This window comes from Panicum hallii, chromosome 2 (genome assembly GCF_002211085.1).
Source record: "Panicum hallii strain FIL2 chromosome 2, PHallii_v3.1, whole genome shotgun sequence".
Classification (NCBI taxonomy): Eukaryota; Viridiplantae; Streptophyta; class Magnoliopsida; order Poales; family Poaceae; genus Panicum; species Panicum hallii.
The window spans coordinates 24013117-24029713 of NC_038043.1; positions in this window are offsets into that span (position 1 = coordinate 24013117).

A 16597-nucleotide genomic window follows, 5' to 3' on the forward strand; every position below is an offset into this window, starting at 1 on the left:
GGCTGAGCTGCACGCCCTTGCTGTCCTGCCTGCGCCTTCCGAGGACAGACATTGGCGTAGTGCCCCGGCTCGCCGCAGTGGAAGCACACTCGCGGAAATGCAGCGGCCTGCTACCCAAGAGGAGGAGTGGGCGCTCCCTGCCTCTGAGCTGGTGGAGCCGGAGGCGCCGGAAGCCTCTGACTCGGTCCCGCCTGCTGCTGCTGCTGAGGACGAGGCGGAAACTGCTGCCGCTGCTGGTACTGCTGGGGCGGCCTCTGCTGCTGCTGTGGTGGATGCTGATAGCGGGGACGAGTGTTGCTGTCCGAAGAGGATGGAGCCATCTTCCTCTTCTTATCCTCAATCTCCCGGCGCTTGCGCTCGGTGTTGAGGGCCGCGTCAACCAGCTGGTTGAAGTTGTCGAAGCGGTGGTTCAGCAGCGCATACTGGATGTGATCATCCAGTCCCTCCTTGATGTACTCCTGCTTATCGCTATCACGAGCGACGTCAACAGGGGCATAGCGGGCAAGCTAGAGGAAACGGTCACGGTACTCCATCACCGTCATAGATCCTTGAAATAACGAACACAGATAACAAGGATAGAAATCGTTCAAGATGTTAGGTTTACGGAAGAGATCAAGGATAGATCAAGCTCAAAAGAAATTGTAGAGAATTCCCTTTAGTTTTACCTGCTTAAGGGCACGAAACTCCTTCTGCTTCATCTTCATAATGCCCTCAGGAATGTGATAGTTCCTGAAACGCTCACGGAACTGGTCCCACGTGAGAGCATCACGATCCCGAGCTGGGTAGGACTCCCACCAGTCAAGAGCGAAGCCTCGCAGCTGCCCTGCTGCGTAAAGGACTCGCTCCCGGTCGTCGCAGTGCACAACAACCAACTGGCGCTCCACCGAGCGAAGCCAGTCGTCCGCCTGGAGTGGGTCCGTGGCGTGAGAGAAGGTCGGAGGATGACCTCTCAGGAAATCCGCACGCCTGTCACGGGGCTGAGGCGGCGGTGGAGGCGGTGGCTGAGCATGGATCTGCTGCAGAGCCTGAACGGTGTTGTTCAGGGTAGCCATCATCTGCATCTGGAGCTGGAAGAACTGCTCCGGGGTCAGTGGTGGCGGCATCGGCAGCGGCTGACCAGTACCCTGGTTGTTCTGCTCCTGCTGGTCAGAACCGGAACCGGTGCGCCTGGTGTTCACCATCTGATTGCAACAGACAAAATTTTATGAGAATAAGATATCGTGCGGCTGCGGAAATGAAACTTCAGAAAAAGAAAGGAAATATAGGTTTTACCCCCCCACGTTCTAACTCAATTTTTATTACTTAGTTCAGGTTGGGTTAGGTCGATTTGCATGAACAATTTAACTACTAGCCTATGCAATCAACCAAAAATCCAAATCAAACATTTGCACAATAACAAACATTCAATATTCACAACTCAGTCGAGTTTTCCACATTACTCGACCAACACACTCGTTCTAGCGTATTTTTTTTTATCGTGACAACCTAAACTTATAAATTACAGGATTAGGCGACTCAGGCCAACGTCTACGGAAAGTTCAAGCTATTTCTCAGAAAAGACAGGAGAGATAGCAAATCTAAGGCTTAAAACTCAAGGAATAGAAGCAGGAACATGACGGTTGAGGATTTGCGGGGGCAAAGCAAGAGGAAAGAAGTCCTAAACTCGACCAATTCTACCTAGGCTTCGTCCTACAGTCAACACGGCTCTGATACCAATCTGTCACACCCGATTTATAAGAACATAAATCGAGCAATCATATATGCGCCAGGATCAAGTCACGCATATATACAACAGATTATCAAGATATCACAACACATGTCATGAATAAAAGCGTATAAATTATAAAATGAATATCTTTATTACAACTGAATCAAGAATCAGTTCAAGGAATGCGGAAGCGTAAAATGAATACATGAAGAGCTGGGCGCCACAGGGACGTCGACTGGGAGACAAACGCCTAGAAGTCGTCGAAGCCGCTGACGTAGTCCTCCACGTTGCCGGGCACTGAGCAGCAGTTGAAGATATCCAATAGAACAGAAGAGTAGAGAGGCAAGTGTGAGTACAAACTAGTACTCAACAAGTATAACACAAACTATGAGGCTCTAGGCTGGCTGACTCAACTGCATTAGCTTTTAGTCTTGGCAAATTTTATTAAAGCTAGTTACTACAAGTGGATGAATTACCATAACCCAAATTGCATAAGATTTAATCAATATTAATTAAGAACTACTGAGAACCATCCAAACCACAACCACCCGGGGAATCTCCCTAGTCAAAGGTTGATAACCCCACTAATCAAAAGGAGGATCTGGGCCGCTCATGACTGTGAGCACAGCTGATATATCAGTTTTACACTCTCGAGAGGTTGCACAACTTTACCCACAAGTCGTGAGCTACGCTAGTTGTTCATCACACTTCCTTAGGTGAGATGGCTAGCAAGCACACTACGAGACCGTTACAAAGGATCACGTTGGTAAGGTATAACCGCTAAGGATTCTGGATCAGCAACGATGGGGCCCACCTCCGGGGGTACAAGACACACAGCACAGACCAAGCCGGAGGAGCAGGGACCATTGAAGCTTACCACCCCTCTTGCCCACGCAGGTAAGTTACTCCCGAACCAACACGACCTAATTAGTAAGTCAAGACCGTCCCATTCCAGTCTTGTGGTTGCGCGGTTGTCCCAGGTTGTCGCTCTATGAACCGGTCCTTAGGGAGAGTGGCCAACCAAGCACTAAGCACCGTGCTGGCCCCCTAAACCATGTTTCTAACAAAAACATCTTTTAAGGACGCACAAACCACTCAAGCACACAGCACAGAGGGCCGGCTCCAAAATTAAGTTGCATAAGACCATTAATCAAATTAATTAAAAAGGACCAAGATTTGTTATAGCGCAGCAACCTAGCACAACTAACCAAAATGCAACCCAAAGGATATATGTAAAGATATAAAGGTGGCTAGGAAATCCTTATAGGTATACAGTATTAACACGCAGTATGAAATTGTATTTAAAAGTGATAGGAGGTTCATGTTATACTTGCCTTCCTCGTACTCTCCCAGCTGCTGCTCGAACTGCTCGGAAGATGGCTGCTCCTGGTACTGCTCCGGTGGCTCGACGTCTATTCACAATCATAACAGCAATACATGGGCCCCACATGCACACACATGCAAACAATAGCAAAATATAAGAAACAGTACACCAATACAATGGAATAGCACATAAAACTGGCCTAAAACTATTCTACACGTTACAACGATCGCGTGGATATAAAGAACACCTAAAACGGAGCTAAAACGCGAAAACTACGCTCAAGACATGACCCAGGGACCTATTTGTAAGGAAAACCTAACTTCCAGGGGGGGTTCTGCACAAAAAACCGAGGACTTAAACGTAAATAAACCCTAGACTCAGGGGCTAGCACGAGAAAACCCAAGATATGGACTGCGGGTTCAAAATCCAGGAAGCTCAGGGGGGTCCGGGCAAGATTCTGGGTCATTCTGGAATTATTTCTCAACTAACTAGGACTGCGGGTCAATTCCAGGAAAACGCAGGGACTCTTTAGCAAAACTACCAGCGCTGACCGGTACGCGGTTCCTTTGACTCGCGCGCGGGACGGATTTGTGCCACCGGATCTGCATCGAACGGCTCAGGAGAAAAGAAGGGGGTCCGGGCGGCGGTGTGGTGACGCCGGCGGCAGCTGCCACGGTGGCGCGGCCTGGGGTCTCGCCGGAGCCGGGGTCTGGGCACGACAATGGGTCTTTTGGCCCGCGGTTTGGTCGTAGAGCACGAGTGCGGGACGAGTAATCCACTGGTGGGCTCAGGAAGGGGCGGCATCGGCCGGAGAGGACGGCCCGCGGTGACTGGCGGCTCGGTTCGCCGGCGTAACGACGGCGCGCGGGTTCCGGGCGCTACGGGTGGCTAAGAGCTGCGGCAACCGGCACAAGAGGTCCAGGGAGAGGGAGTGAAGCTCACCGAGGGGCTGTGGAGGCCGGGAATACGACGGAGGAAGGACGACGACGACGACCGGCGGCGGAAGGGCTCGGGCTCCCGCGGGGAGAGGTGTTGCCGAGGTTCTCCGGGGTACTGGTCACCGGGGACCGTTGCGTGGAGGTCCTGTGAAGGTGCCAGAGGGGTTAGGGAGGTTCAGGGGTCGCCGGCGACGAAGAATTGTAGGGGCGGAGCGGCTCACCGGCGGCGGTCTCTTCGCGGAATCCCGGTGATGCAGAGGCTCGGGGCACGATTACTGGACTTGGAAAGCTTCCAGGCGAGGCGGCGGAGCGGATGCGGGGCCTATTGAGGTCTGTGGCACGGCGGAGTGGCGGCGCGACGGTGAGGCCGAGGGAGTCTGCGCGGCAGAGGAGAAGGGGCGGCGGCGCTGGAGATCCTCGGGCGACGCAGGAGTTAGGGTTAGGGTTCCGAGGGGCGTGGGGCCGCTACTTGTAGGGCGGCGGAGCCACACTGGCGCGCGGGCCCGGGGAGAGAGGGTCACCGGCGATCTCGTGGGGGCCGTTGCGCACACGGAAGAAGAAGGAGGGGGAGAAGAAGGCGCTGACGCGCGGGGCCGGCCTGGCAGAGAGAGAGAAGAGGGGGGCGCGGCGCGCTCGGGCTGGGGCAAGGGAATGGGCCGGCGTGCAGCCCACGCGGGGGAGGAAGAGAGATCGGAGGAGCTGGGCCTCGGATGGCCCATGCGGGAGAGAGGAGGGGAAGAGAGGCTGGGCTGGCCAAGGCTGCTGGGTTGGGCTGCCTACTTCCTTCTTTTCCTTTTCTAAACTCCCACTAAAATCAAACAAATCTAATTGAATTCAAACAAAATTTGAATTCAAACCTATACACTCAACACAAATGAAATAATGCAGCAGCATGTATGCACAAACGATTTAAACCTATAATAAATTTTATTTACTTGCGTTATAAAATTACTTTAGATGCGAGGTAAATTAAGAAAAATGCAGGAAAATTTATTTAAGCCCAACATAAATTTATTAAAATTAAGAAAAATTACCTTAGGGTGTTACATTAGCATAGCCTCACAACCGCAAGATGAACATAAGTAAATAGGAGTAGCACAAATCAACATAGTTCATCACATACTACAAACCAAATCCACGCAAGATATAAAGCATAAGTCCATGCAATAGAGTTCAACACAAATAAAATATGAGTGGCAAGTGGAAGCCGAAAGCGAATGAGTTCCATGAGAAATCCATGAGCTCCCCCTATAACAAAGCACTCCAAAGCTCCTTCTCCCCCTTTGGCATCAATTGCCAGAAAGATCAATCCATTGGCGGTGGAGGAGGGGGTGGCGGGTAGAACGGCTGGTGCGGGTAGAACTCTGGAGGCGGCACTGGAGCTGGGAACACTGAGTAGAAGTGGTCAGAAAACCTAGTGAAGGCTGTGCTGAAGGTATCAAAGCGCTGCTCTAGATGCTGCTCCCTATGCTCGAGCTGCTCAAACTGCTCAGAAGAAGACAAATCCTCAAAGCGGGAGTCAAGAGCTGCAATATCGGAGTGTAAACTCTCCTGAACCCCCTGCATCTGAGCCATCTTGGGCTGGAACATCTGCTGCTGCATGTTCTGGAAGTTAAGGTCCATCTGACTCTGCATCTGACTAGTCAACCCGGCAATCTGAGAGGATAGACTCTCCTGCATGGATGCAAAGTAAGGATCAAAGTAGCCAGCTGGAGGAGCCCACTGCTGCTGTATTGGAGGGTGTGGTGGTGGCATGGCATGCTGAGCTGCAGCTGCTCCTATGTGAGCATCATCATCACTATCGTCAGCACCATCATGCCCCTGTGCTTCAGCATCTCTAGGGAAAGGAGTCAACGGCCTCATAAGAAAAGCATGGTCATTCTTGAATGGCCTAAAGGGAGTGTGCTTGCACTCACAAATGCCTCTAAAAGATGTCTTTGCCTTGATGATGGACATGATGTATGGAGCAAAGTATAAGTTCATCTCCATATTAAGCCTTAAATCTGCAAGCTGATCCATAATGAGAGCAATGACAACAATTCTATTCCCATTCATGATATGAGAAATCACATTCCAATAGAGCCCTCTAACTTTGTCCTTGTTTCCACTCTTAGGCATGAATGTGACTCTTGCAATTTTATTGATCACTGCAGGATGATGCCTCAGGCCCTGAGTTCCCCCAAAGCTTCTGGCAATACCAAGATGTGCAGGCTCATAGTACATGGGGTAGTCATTCTCATCTAAAGGATTTTCTAGGACAACATTCATGCTTTGCTCACTAGTGATGAAATCATAGTCCAACTGGTTAGCTGCAGCAAACTGAGCAAATGTAGCAAAATAGGTTCTCTTCCCAGTTGACCACTTAAATGTTGCCTTTACCATATCAATCTCTAAGGTAGCATAGAACTGACGTATGACTGTTTTATTCCAATCACATCTATGTTGCAGAAAATTTGCTAACCCCATTTTCTCAAATCTATCCACCAGATCAGACATGACTTGATGTGATCTCATATAGCCTAGGTCAATGGTCTGATGTTTGAACACAGTCTTCTTAACTAGATGACCAAAGTAAGCATCTTGTTGTACCTTAGTTTTGAAGAAGAGGATGTTGGTGTCACAAGGCATGTCGAACTGATTCACTGCTCTAGCATTGGCATAGCTCTCAGCAGTCCACTGTCGGCTAGGAAGATCTAGCCCCATCAGAACAGTGACATCATCTTCAAACTCCTCAAATTCTTCCTCTGAAGATTCATCACCAACACCACCCACTGAGGATGCTGCAGCCATCTCACTAGGATTAGGATCATAGTCGGAGTCATCAGAATTATCACCGTCTCTTTGCCTCTTTGATGTCCCAGCTTTTTTGATTTTAGATGTGAATGCTTTGAGAATTTTCCGGGGTGGCCTGAGATCAAGAATTGACCATAGAATAATTACAAAAGTAAGAGAACCAATCCATAATCATATAAGTCAATTCAGAATCTTGCTGAAAAAATCTTGACACTTGCAGACCGTCCGCCCACTGAACGCGGACCGTCCGCCAACTGAACGTGGACCGTCCGTGACTCATCTGTTCAGCGCAGGAACACAACAGTCGCCCCAAAATTTGATCCATCCACAATTTGAGTTTTGATTCTAATCCACCAACCAAATTTTAACTACACCATCTCCTCATCACTAGGAACAAGATGCCCCAAGTATTTACAAGAATCCATGGCCCAAAAGTAGATCGGAGCAACTAACCCTAACTCTTTCCAATGAAGAAATCCAAGAACAAGAGTTAGGGATTCATCGAAATACCGAGAGGACATGATGAAGAATCTTGATAAGAGTCCGGGGATGTGCTCGGACTGTCCGCAAATCACGCCAAAAAGCCTTGACCTTGAAGTCTTCCCCACGTGCTTGAGAGAGAAAGAGAGGGTGCTTTTGGAGAGAAGTGCTCGGTTTGGTGGGAGGAGAGAAAGTGACATCCAAATATAAGCCAAGTTAGGCTGGCCCCATCCTATCTGTCCAGTGGCGGACTGTCCGCGACATCCCGGCGGACCGTCCGCTTTGTAATTTCACTGCTGAGATCAATTCTGTAGAGCCTCTGGTGATCAAACCTTATGAGCAGCGGACCGTCCGCCTCTTACCCGCGGACCGTCCGCTTCGCAATTCTGCGGCCCAAAATAACTCTGCAGTGCCTCTGGTGAACAATCCTCATGATAGGCGGACCGTCCGCCTCTTACCCGCGGACCGTCCGCTGTTCCAACTTTCATTCTGTTCAGAATTTTGCCAACTTTCACAATTCCAACTTCAATATGGGATCATTGCTCATACAAAAATCTAAAAATCTCAAATCTTGCATGAAAACCATCCAAAATCTCATATGAGCAAGTTATAACAAGAATTCAAAAATAAATCGAGTGAAATCATGAAAACTCATAAACGGCTCAAAAATCCCTCAAAAATTCAGAAAAAAATGAAACAAAGAAAACATGGAAGAACCATATGTCACATGTGCTAGTTTTCAAGCCACATTTGAGAAGTCCATGATGTTTAACTCATTTCTCAACTTGCAAAACCGAGATTCATCCAAGGGCTTAGTAAATATATCGGCTAATTGATCATCCATGCCAATACCATCAATCTTGATATCACCCTTGTTCACATGATTTCTAAGAAAATGATGGCGGATATCAATATGCTTGGTTCTTGAATGTTGAACCGGATTAGTAGCAATCTTCACGGCACTTTCATTATCACACAACAAGAGAATTTCATCAAATTTCACACCATAGTCAAGAAGAGTTTGCTTCATCCATAACAATTGTGCACAACAACTTCCGGCCGAAATATATTCCGCTTCGGCAATTGAAAGAGCCACGGAATTTTGTTTCTTTGAAGACCAAGAAACAAGAGACCTACCAAGAAATTGACAACCACCGGAAGTGCTCTTCCTATCAACCTTGCACCCCGCATAATCCGAATCCGAGAATCCAACCAAATCAAAATGAGCACCCTTGGGATACCATAAACCAATATTAGGAGTATATTTCAAATATCTCAAAATCCTTTTCACGGCGGTCAAGTGACATTCTCTAGGTGCGGCTTGAAATCGTGCACACATGCAAACACTAAACATGATATCGGGCCTAGATGCGGTCAAATAAAGCAAACTACCAATCATAGAACGGTAAAGCTTTTGATCAACCGGGTTACCTCCCTCATCTAGGTTGAGATGCCCATTGGTGGCCATAGGAGTCTTGATTGATTTTGCATCTTCCATACCAAATTTCTTCAAGATATCCTTCACATATTTTGATTGACACACAAAGGTGCCTTCCTTGAGTTGCTTGATTTGAAGTCCAAGAAAGAAACTCAATTCACCGATCATGGACATCTCAAATTCTCTAGACATCATTTCACCAAATTCCTCACAAAAACTTGGGTTAGTTGAACCAAAGATAATATCATCAACATAAATTTGACAAAAAAACAAATCCTTACCAATTGTTTTAGTGAACAAGGTAGTGTCCACCTTACCAATTTTGAATCCCTTGGAAATAAGAAAGTCCCTCAATCTTTCATACCAAGCTCGTGGAGCTTGCTTCAAACCATAAAGAGCTTTAGAGAGCTTGTATACATGATTTGGCTTCTTGGGATCTTCAAAACCGGGAGGTTGCTCAACAAAAACAAGTTCACTAATCTTGCCATTCAAGAAAGCACTTTTCACATCCATTTGAAAAAGTTTTATGTTGTGAGAGCACGCATAAGCTAATAAGATTCTAATAGCTTCTAGTCTAGCAACGGGGGCAAAAGTTTCACCGAAATCCAAACCTTCGACTCGAGTGAAGCCTTGAGCCACCAATCTTGCCTTGTTTCTCACAACCAATCCATCTTAATTTTGCTTGTTTCTAAAAACCCATTTAGTGCCAATGACATTATAATTTCTAGGCCTCTCAACTAGATCCCAAACTTGATTCCGGGTGAAATTATTTAATTCTTCATGCATAGCATTCACCCAATCCGGATCTCTCAATGCATCATCTACACGGTTAGGTTCAAGAAAAGATACAAAGGAATAATGTTCACAAAATGAACCAATGCGAGATCGAGTTTGGACACCCTTACTAATATCACCTATAATTTGATCCTCGGGGTGATCCTTTGCAAGAATATGATGAGTTCTTTGAGGAACAATGGGTTCTTGAGTTGATGGAGAAGGTGCACTTGATGAACCAACTCGATCTTGTACTTGAGAATCATCATTACTAGAATCTTGTATAATTTGTTGTGCTTGATCATTTGAGATAGAAGTTGAAGGATTAACTCTAATAGAGATAGAATGACCATCATCACCTTCATCTTCTTCTCTTGGTCTAACATCACCAATTGACATATTTTTCATTGCATTTCTTAAACCATCACTTCTCACATCATCAAGATTTTCTTGTTCATTATGAGACCCATTTGTTTCATCAAATTCAACATCATATGCTTCTTCAACAATGCCATGTGTTTTGTTGTAGACCCAATAAGCCTTGCTACAAGATGAATACCCGAGAAGAAAACCCTCATCACATTTGCTTTGAAACTTTGATAACCGAGTTCCCTTCTTGAGAATATAGCATTTGCAGCCAAACACTCTAAAATATGATATATTTGGTTTCCTTCCAATGAGCAACTCATATGGGGTCTTGTTATGAAATCTATGGCAATACAATCTATTAGACGCATGGCAAGCCGTGTTGATTGCTTCGGCCCAAAAGCTATCGGAAACGTTGTACTCGGAGACCATTGATCTTGCCATATCAATCAAGGTTCTATTTTTCCGCTCAACAAGACCATTTTGTTACGGAGTGTACTTGGTTGAAAATTCATACTTGATTCCTTTCTCATCACACCATTCTTCAACTCTTGTGTTTTTAAATTCACTTCCGTTGTCACTCCTCACTTTCTTCACCTTGAGTTCAAATTTATTTTCGGCCTCTGTCAAGAATTTCTTGAATATGTCATAAGTATCGGCTTTGTCATGAAGAAAGAAAACCCAAGTATACCTTGAGTAATCATCCACTACCACAAGACAATAGCAATTTCCACCAATACTTCTATATGTTGTAGGACCAAATAAATCAATATGCAATAATTCCAATGGTCTCTCGGTTGACATGACACTCTTAGTGGGATGAGCATTTGCAACTTGCTTTCCGGCTTGACATGCACTACATAACTTATCTTTCTCAAACTTCACATTCTTCAAGCCAACTACTAAATCATGCTTTATGAGATGGTTGAGTTGTTTCATGCCAACATGACCAAGTCTTCTATACCATAACCAACCCAAAGATGATTGAGTGAACAAACATGTAGACAAGTTTGCCTCTTTAGTAGCAAAATCCACAAGATATACATCCTCATATCTAAATCCCGTAAAGATGTGATTTTTTCCATCCAAGCTAGTCACTAGAACATCATCTTTAGTGAAACTACACTTATATCCAAAATCACAAAGTTGAGTGACCGCTAAGAGATTAAACTTGAGAGAATCAACCAACAATACTTTTGAAAGAGAATGATCACTTGAGATTGAAATTATACCAACTCCTTTAACTTTGCCTCGGCTATTGTCACCAAAGATGATATCACTATAGCCATCCACATTCTCATCTAGAGAGGAAAACATCATTGGATCTCCGGTCATGTGTTGAGTGCATCCACTATCAAGCACCCAATGTCTTCCTCCGGACTTGTAGTTCATCTACAACGAAGAGATAACTCTTTTAGGTACCCAAACTTTCTTGGATCTTTGAACGTTAGCGACCAAGACTTTTGGCACCCAAATGGCATTCTTTTTAGCACCATCTATAGGTATTCTAACAAATTTTGCACTAACATTGCCATTTGAATTTCTCATAAGAATGTAACTTGAATCAAAGGATATGACTTTCATGTTGGTGCAATTCTTCTCAATATGACCAACCTTCTTGCATTTTTCACAATATGACTTACCACTACTCTTCACAAAATTAGTTTTGGTTTGCACAAAAGCCTCTTCCCTTTCTTAGGAATGTATCCAAGCCCTTACTTGTTCAAGGTGAATTTTTGGCTTGCCCAACAATGATTAAACATGGCTCTACAATCATAGCACTTTCTCAAATCATTAGTCAAGCAAGTAATTTCTTTCTTTAACAAATCATTTTCCATAATAAGAGATTCATTGCAAGATGAGTTGTCAATTGTGGTGCAAAAAGAACTAGTAGAGCTAGAGTCACAAGGTTTATCATCAATTAAATCACAACTAACACCAACGCTCAATGTTGCTTTTCTTTCATGATTAAGTAAGGTATTGTGAGCTTCCTCAAGCTTCTCATGAGTTTCTTTGAGATTCTCATGAGAAGTCTTTAGCTCCTCATAGGAATCTTGAAGAGAAGAAAACTTCAACTTCAAGTCCTTTAACTTGACCTTTTCTTTAGTCATGAATTCATCAGCATCAATGAGCATTTCAACAAGATCATCATATGAAAGTTCATCAAGTTCATCATCTTGTTGTACCTTTGCACCACCCTTTGCCATAAGACAATGTGGTGTGGAGAAGAGTGATGGAGCCTCCTTGATGGCGATCCTGGCAACTCCCTTGGATGGCTTGTCATCATCATCATCGGAGCTTGCATCGGAATCCCATTCAACAAAATAAGCTTGACCATTCTTCTTCTTCTTGATGAACTTCTTCTTCTTTTCATCATTTTTCTTGTCCTTCTTGTTCTTGTCATCCTTCTTGTTTGGACAATTGACACTAATATGACCCATTTCACCACATTGGAAGCAAGTCTTGTCCACAAAAGGATTTTTTCTTGATGATTGACCTTTCTTGCCAAAGTTCTTCTTGTTCATCATTCTATTGAATCTCTTGACAAAGAGAGCCATCTCTTTATCCGATTCTTCTTCTTGGCACCCACTTTCCTCTTCCTTTTTGCTATCTTGAGCTTTGAATGCCACACTTTTCTTTTTCATATCAATTTCTCCCCCATGAGCTTCATCTTGAGATTTCTTGAACATGTCATGGGTGAGAACTTCTCCCAATATTTCTGTGGGAGTCGCGGTCTTCACATTTGACCTTACAAGCAAGGTCACAATTGTGTCATATCTTTCCGGAAGATATCTAAGAAACTTGTGGTTAAAATCCGCATCCGGTACCTCAAATCCAAGTCCCTTGAGGTCATTCACAATGTCATTTAGCCGGTTGAACATCTCGGCTATACTCTCATCCTTCTTCATGGTAAATTCACTAAAATTGCCCTTAAGCAAATATAACTTGGCCTTCTTCACACTTGATGTGCCCTCATGAATTTCCATGAGCTTTTCCCATATGTCATGTGTATTTGTGAGACTCTTGACTCTATTAAATTCAGTCACACCAAGGGCACTAAAGAGCACATTGACCCCTTGATCATTTAGTATCTCATTTTCCTCTTCTAGGGGTGTCAAATTCTTTGAGTCCAAAATGACATATCCATCATTTACTACTCTCCATAGCTTTCTACTTATGGCTTTGATATGAGCCGACATCCTAGTCTTCCAATAATCATAATTGTTCCCATCAAAGAACGGTGGCTTCCCAACATGAATTCCATTATCACTAGTCATTGTTCTACTCCAAGATGGTTAAATCCGCAATTAATGGAGTACTTAGCTCTGGTACCACTTGTAGGATCAAGAACACCGACTAGAGGGGGGGTGAATAGGCGGTTTAAAACTAAAATCAACAACACTAGAGAAATTTAATTAGTAACAAAAGAAAGCCCTATGTCAAGCTACTACTATCTCTAGAAAGGTATGCAACCTAGGGTGACAAGATACAATTCAAGCTCTAGTAGAGTAAATTGCTCAAAATAAAATAACAATTAAAGTGAGCAAGAGAGATAACCAAGCTTGACACACAAATTTGTCCCGTGGTGTCGATGACTTGCGGGTCACCCCTAATCCACGTTGAGGTGGATTCCAAGAATCAACCGCTCCTCTATCAAGAACCTCTTGATCTTGAGCCGGCTTGAACCAAGGAACCACTCCACACCTCGATTCCACTAGAGTTGCTCTTCACCACTCCGGTAAGGTGAGCACAAAACCTCTCACAACTGAAATAGGGGCTTCTCAACAATCTCCTTCAAGAAGCACACGAAATCACCTTCTCCAAGCCGTCTAGGGAGTGGCAACTCCCAAGAGTAACAAGCCAATGACCCTTGCTTGAAGATTCCCTAGTGCCACAAAGCTCAAACTCTTGATGCAATGCACTAGGAAGCACTCTCACTCTCAAAAATGCAAATCCTTAGCAAATGTGTGAGAGAGAGGGATGTCTTAGCTCTATAGTATAAAGAATGCAGTCCAAATGGCCAAGAGAGTGACCCAATGGCCGGGCATTGGGTATATATAGACATCCCATCAAAAACTAGCCGTTACACTCTTTTCTGCGAGATCGCGGACCGTCCGATTTCAAAAACCGGACCGTCCGCCGTTATAAGCCAAAGAGACAGAGTGCATTAAATGCGTGTCAGAACTAGCCGTTACAGCCCTGGCGGACAGTCTGCGCATAATCGGCGGACCGTGCGTAGTTAAGAGTTCCACAACTCCAGAGACGAAACAGTCTCTGGAACAACCCTGAAATTAGCCAGCGGACCGTCCACCCCAAAGAGCGGACCGTCCGTAGTTCATCCTAGAAAAAACAAGCAGAGACAGCAATGTTTCTGGATCAAATTATCGAAAGGCCTGCAAACTGTCCGCGCCACAGCGGCGGACCGTCCGCAGAGCAGAACACAAGCCTGTCAAGAGAACACCCTTTCTGGAACAAGAAAAGTTAGAGAGGCGGACCGTCCGCCCAAGTGGGCTGGACCGTCCGCCAGTCACATGTGAATTCCACCAGACCTTCTGTAACGGTAGCGGACCGTCCGTCCGCATGTTGCGGACCGTCCGCACTTGAGCAGTCAGCTCTCTAACTTGTTCTTTTTCAAAACCCGACAAAGCGTTGTTAGCCCTCATGCATGCACCTAGACATTTTGAGCAAAATGGCACTAAAGACCCGTCAAGCACGAGTACATGACCCCTCTTGATAGTACGGCTATCTATCCAACAAATCCGGTCATTTTTCATCCACTAAACGCCTTGTGACAGGTAAAATTCAAAAGACCCTATTTTATACCTTTGCCTTGAGCCCAAGCTTTGATCATCGTCTCCAAAAATCCACACGTTCACTATTAACTCTCATTCATCCGTGGATCAACCTATACTCATTATCTCAAAAGAAATTGTTAATCCACAAGCCGTTGTCATTAATTACCAAAACTCAAATTAGGGGCCTAGATGCTTTCACAAGTACAGTACCGAACTCTAGTTTGAGATAAATTAAACTTATGTAAATCAAGCTTGAAATAGTTTAAATTTATTCAAGCATGCTACTAAGGTTTTCATGCTTAGATCTTTTTACCATATGATGTTCTATAGTTGAGTAGTTCATAGTCAAATTTTCAAGATTTATAGCACTGATTTGCCTAAGGTTTAGATTTAAACTTGAAATTTGAACTTAATTCAAATACTTTAGTTTCTGTTTTTCGAAAATTATGAACAATTCATAGTAAGCTCATCCACTAGAAGTGAGCTTACCCAAAAAAATTCAAGGCCATAGCCTTTGTGGATTTCAAAATAAAAATTAAACTTGTTAACTTAATTCAAATAATTCAACTAATTAGGGTAATTGGAATAAAATACAAAAAGTAGGTTTGATTTCAACTTTCTTGTTTTATGAAATGGTGTTTATCAATTGGTTGGATTGCAACTTTATCATGAAATAAAATTCATAACTCAAGAACCATCTAATTCAAACCATTGCATATCATGTAGAGTCAACGACACTCGACGACGGAGACTACGAGCTAGTCCCAGAGCCCGAGCCAGGATTTTCTGAAGATCTTGCGAACGTCTCTGAGGATATAACTGAAGCCCCAAACCAAAGTTCGGAAGTCTTTGACACCACTGACTCTAGCCCCGCTCAAGAAGGCAAGCCCCGGTGCATAACCCAATATTTCAAATTATTGCACTTATAAAGTTATATATATCTATATTATGCATTAAGTCTAGGAGTTGACATGGAACCCTAGATGCATGAATTCTAGGAACCTTTGTATTGTGCCTGAGTCCTTATCGCATAGATGCTCTGCTAATAGGACCGGCAGAAGTCGAGTGATTTCCTGTCACTCGCGCGATATAGGAGTTAAATGTTTACTATTCTGCAATCACTGTAAGGATGATGGACGGGGTCATGTGCGGTATCATGACTCGAAAGGTTACCCCGTCTGTGTTGATAAAAGTTGATAAGGTCGCAGTGTGTGGTAGCTGTGGTCAAGCGTTTGAAAGTACTAGCCAAATGCCGTAAATATGGTACGCGGTAAGACTAGTACCGGATTGGCCCGGCAAATGGACATGTCTCCACCACTCGATTGATTAGTTTTTGTTATACACACGCACCGACGTATAGGAGTATGTTCTGCGTAGCAGACAGGAGTACGATCATGTAGTCGCGCTACAGACGTACATCCTGCACATTGGATGTGCATACGGTCCTACATTCGCTTGTGGTGGCCCTGATCCATAACCCGGAATATGATGGAAACAGTTGTTCGGAAAGTTAAGTTTCTGAATGTGTGAGTTAGGTCTACCCTTGCAAGGTTTGAAATTCAATTTAGAATTGTCCGTTTCTCACGGAAGTTGAGACTGCTTGCTCTTTCTACCACATAGAGTAAGAACAATAACTATTGTTAAGATAATCTTGATGGATGCTAAGCTCTACCTTGTTTATCTAGTATAGGTGCTTACCTAGATTGGTTAATGAAATTAGAATCAGAAAGCTAAAATATGAAAATTAGATCGTACTCTTTGTTGCTTTTCAGCAAAAAGAAAACTAGAGCCTCTCAATCCTACATGGTCTTGTTATGGGCTAAGTATACCCAATCTCGGGTAAGTCTTGCTGAGTATTAGTATACTCAGTCTTGCTAGTCTATCTTTCACGTATGGCCACTGAAAACCAAACAGATAGTCCAGCCTGGCCCTTCTCTATTCCATGTGGCTGGTCCGTGGAGTGGGATCCGTCCCCGGCTA